This window comes from Rousettus aegyptiacus, unplaced genomic scaffold, assembly GCF_014176215.1.
Source record: "Rousettus aegyptiacus isolate mRouAeg1 unplaced genomic scaffold, mRouAeg1.p scaffold_m13_p_9, whole genome shotgun sequence".
In the NCBI taxonomy this organism is placed as follows: Eukaryota; Metazoa; Chordata; class Mammalia; order Chiroptera; family Pteropodidae; genus Rousettus; species Rousettus aegyptiacus.
The window spans coordinates 6,019,979-6,024,916 of NW_023416312.1; the positions used below are offsets into that span (position 1 = coordinate 6,019,979).

Consider the following 4,938-nt stretch of genomic DNA (forward strand, 5'->3'; position numbering starts at 1 on the left):
GGCATTAGACTGTCTGAGTTCAGACCCTGTCTCTACCACTTACAAACCAAGTGATCTTGGGCAAGTTACTTATGCCTCTATGCCTCAGTATCTCCATCTATAAATGAAGACCACCAGATGGCTACCTCTTAATATTATGAGAATTAAATTATTTTATACAGGTAAAGCTGTTGAAAGAGTGCCTGACACTTAGGAAGCCCTCAATAAATGTTAACTATTGATATTACAATAGTTTGAGGCCCTGATTTGTCTGTAGTATATATGAATTTGTGTCATAATATAAAGAAAAGCAAAGAATTGCCTCACTGGGTCAGATACGGGGTCCTTTCTGTTTCTCTCAGGAATACCAAAAGGTAGCCCTCTGGGGCTGGGGAGTGGGAGGCCAGAGGCATCTACTTTGACACTCAGCCTAAGTTGAATTAGTACTACACATGTTTAAGAAATTTACTGTCTACAGCCATACCGCCCTGAACAAGCCTGATCCCATCTGATCTCAGAAGCTAAGCAGGGTCAGGCTTGGTTAGTACTTGGATTGGAGACCACCTAGGAGGACCAGGTGCTATAGGTGTTAAAAAAAAGAAAAAGAAATTTACTAATGTACATTAAGAATTTGAAATGAAATTTGACTCACTCAATTTTGGGGAGATGAATCTAAAATATATTCTAATGTGCCTTATTTGCTCTAAATACAGAAAAGGTTATAAGGTACAAAGTTGTCATTTCAGAGTGATTTATAATAGCTGGAAATAGGAGCTGCTCAGGGTTCTAATAGGATATATTTTTTTTAAAACGTGGCAAATCCTGTTGTTAAAACTTACACAGGAAAATAGTGATTAGAAAAACTGCAATGACATGAAATATGCTTATGATGATATAATGTTAAGAAGGAAAAAGCAGTATTCAAAATCATATCTAAAATGTGACTATAATTGAAAAAATAACAAAAACGTTATACTAGAAAAGAGACCAGAAAAAAAGACCTAAGCTGGAGTTGGATCTTTGGACTTTGGGGTTAGGGAATAGAGTCTGAGCCAAATCAGTCTCCCATTTCTAGAGAAGTAAGGCTATGCCAGTGTCCCTGGGATGCCCGACAACCAAATCCAGGGCAGCCAAGTAAAGCATCAAGTTTAAAGGCTACAGAGCAGGTCAGCTTCTGGGTGTGAAGACTGGAGTTAGAGTCATTCAGGGAGAGACAGAAAGGGTCCTAAGAGATGGACACTAGTAGTTTAAGGGGGTGTTGGGGAGTTTGGCTGGTTTAAAGGGCCGGTGAGAAGGCACAGAGGAAGGAAATAACCCTAAATAGCAGTATTAATCTTAAATATGTTTGGATAATGGGTCCTACTTTTGATGCTCTTTCCCAATTTGTATCTAATTTTCCAATTTTCTTTGTTAAACATGCATTAGTTTTATAATGGAAATAAATTTATTTTATAAAAGCCTATGATGGTTGTATATAGCTAATACCTTTATTCATGTAAACTGGAATTGAACAATTAAGTAAATGGATGACAGATGGTGGGAGCCAGCTTTTTCACTGTTGAATGGAAATTTACAGATCAGCAAGGGGAGGAGGCTGGAAGGATCCATGTGGTAATAGATTAGTTGTAGACATCAGTATGAACTAATGTTTAGCTTAATATAGATATAGATGATAGATGGATGATAGATAGGTGATAGATTAGATAGATAGATAGATAGATAGACACACAGACAGACAGACATATGTAAATAGATATGTATATATGTATGGGTTAGTACAGACACATATATTTCTTTGCTCTGTCAGCTGAGAGGGCCAAAAGAAACAACACTCCAGTAACAATGAACAAACCTAGTGCCCAGATTCTTGTTTCTCACACCATTCTCCAGTGGAGAAATGGTTTATTCTAGAATTGGGAGCAGGAAATATACGAGATGAGCCTGGACTATCGTCTACTGCCAGAAATTAAGGAAATGTGTGCGCACACCACACACACACACACACACACACACACACCCCACATTAACAGGGGTATGTCAAGTGGTCATAGGAGTCAAATGAAAGAACTCTCGATGGTCAAAGCTGGAATAACTTGTGCAAAAAATATATATATAAAGTAGTATTGGATTATAATTAAAAGTAAAAATAAATATCCCTGAGTCCCTACTGATATAAATAAATAATTGACTATCTTAATAAATAGGGGAGAAGAGACAAATCTGCTGTGCAGAAGAATTCTGAGTAAATTATACAGATACCCTCAGGGAGGTGGAGTACAACTCCTCATTCCTTAGGTGTGGGCTGTGCATAGTGACTTCCTTCTAAGGTGGACAGTATGGAAAAGGGGAAAAAAGACTAACTTTACAGTGGAGAGACCTAACAAATTACTTCAGCCAGGTGATGAAGGCCAATGCTGACAGTCATCAATCATGTTGATAGTACGGACCCTTGATATGATACTACAAAAATGACACTTTATCTCTGTGATCTTCCTCTCAAAACCCATAACTCCTATCCAATCATAAGAAAATATCAGACAAATCCCAATGGTGTGTGTGGCGGCGGGGCGGGGGGGGGGGGCAGGCATGTGCAATACACCTGACCAGTCCTCCTCAAACCTGCCAAGGTCAATGAAAACAAGGAAAATCTGAGAAACTGTCACAGCCAAGAGGAGCCTAAGGAGACATCAGAACGAAATGTAATGTGGGATCCTGTTATCCAGAAAAGGACATTAAGTAAAAGCTCAGGAAATCTGAATAAATTGTGGACTTTAGTTAATAATAATGTATTGATATTGGTTCATGAATTGTAACAAATATATTGCATTAATGTAAGGTGTCAATAATAGAGAAAGTGGAAAACTCTTTGTACTACCTGCCCAACTTTTCTGTAAATCTAAAACTATTCTAAAAAATACAATATAGTGAATTCTCATTATTCATGATACTTATATTCTATAAACTCACTGTGAACTCTGAATTAGTGAATGTTGAGCCACAACCCCTAGCTGTGAGCCTCTGGTCACAACACTTTTGGATCAGTACCTAACCTTATTTTACGTGTGTTTCTATTTAAAGATATCTTATTTAATATGTATTATTATTTCATGAATATTGAATTCCTGGCGAATGGCTCTACCTCATGACTGAAAGAAGTTTATCTAAGAACAGGTAATTTCTCCATAAGGCACATCTCAGCATTCTTGCTCTTAGGAACATTAGACAGCACTTCAACAATATGCTCGGGTGCCATTTTAAACAATGAAATTATCCACAAAAGGCATACAATGTGGCACAAACAGACCACAGAAAGGACACTTGTTTATAGTGTGAGAGCTGGAACAAGAGGACAGAGCATTGCCTTGTTCATCCTCAGCTGGGAACACGCATGTTGGACAACTGGAAATGTTCACCCTTTGCACATACCTTGTTCATGAATGACCACAAACGTGCCTCGAGTATTGATTTTGGGATTAAAGATAAATTTTAACAAGTAGGCGAATTCACAGGTACTGAATCTATGGATAATAAGAATCAATTGTATATTAATTTTTAAAAGCCCATGAATATGTTTCTCAATAGCCTAGTTCTTCTCCACAACCTGCCACAGATCTGATTTCTGAATTTGTCTAACTTTCTAAAATGTATTTATTTATCTGGTTATTTATTTAGCCTATAACTATGCTGTACAATAGCCACACATGATTATTGATAACTTAAATGTGGTTAGTCCAAATTTAGATGTGTTATAAGGATTCACAGTAGATTTTAAAGACATACAAAAAAAGAATGTCAGTTATCTCATTAATAATTTTATATTGATTACATATTAAGATGATACTATTTTAATATAATTGATTAAATAAACTATATTATTGAAATTAAGTTCAGTTGTTTCTTTTTCCTTTTATAATGTGGCTGCTAGAAAATCTAAAATTACACATGTGGCTTGCATTTTACTTTTTATTGGACAGTGTCAATCTCTGTGGAAAATAAATTTTGTCTTAATATTTGTAGCACAGGGAAGGACATAAGACTGTAGAATCAGTTTATCCTTAGAAGGACCATTTAATCTCATCCTTTTATGATGCTAAAGCTCAGACAGGTGAAATGCTTTGTCCAACTTCACACAGCCAGTTAGTTTCTGAAAAAGCAGGACTCAGATGCCAGCCTCCTGTCATCCAGTCCAATCTCCTTCCCCTTGATCTTCTCCCCCCACCCCCATATATCCCCACTCCACCAATAAATAAAACCAAACAGCCTATATAATCCTTTAAGAGATATAAGTAGGGCTGCCAGAGTTAGCAAATAAAAAAAACAGTATGCCCTGTTAAAATTTGCATTTTAGATAAACAGGGAATACTATTTAGGAATAAGCATGTTCTATGAAATATTTGGGACATACTTATATCTAAATTTTATTCCTTGCTTATTTGAAATGCAAATACAACTGAGCATCCCATGTTTTTAGTATAAGTATGTCCCCTGCAATGTTTTGGACCACATTTATACTAAAAAAGTATGTATTGCTTATCTGAAATGCACATGTAACTGGTGTCCTGCATTTAATTTGGCAACTCCTTCTGTAGAGCCTTTGAGGAAAGAAACTTTTTGCTAATTTCTCCCAGGCACGTGAGAATTTACCTTTCTGTACTCCTCCGGGAAATAGCCCAACTTAGTGAGTCCTTCAGTGGCTCTGTAATGAACAAGGGACTCTTCAGACTTGCCTTCCTGTCTGCAGGCTGTTTCGGCTGTCGCTGCTATCTTTCTAAACAACCAACTCACTCGGGAATCAAGCTACAGATCTCAACTGTCCTTCCCAACCTTCATAATCGATTTGAGTTAGGCAAGACGCCAGCTTTAAAAAAATGCACAGAACAAACTCTTGTAACCATGGATATAAGACAGAAGGGAAAATCCAAGGAAACAGACAATTTTCCTTTTCATTACAGAAGCGCT

The 4,938-nt window shown here is 37.0% G+C and overlaps 1 pseudogene; it reads left to right on the plus strand.

The window, feature by feature from the left end:
• The first annotated feature begins 449 nt into the window (after positions 1-449).
• On the plus strand, positions 450-568 carry LOC118608245 (annotated as a pseudogene).
• Positions 569-4,938: the final 4,370 nt, after the last annotated feature.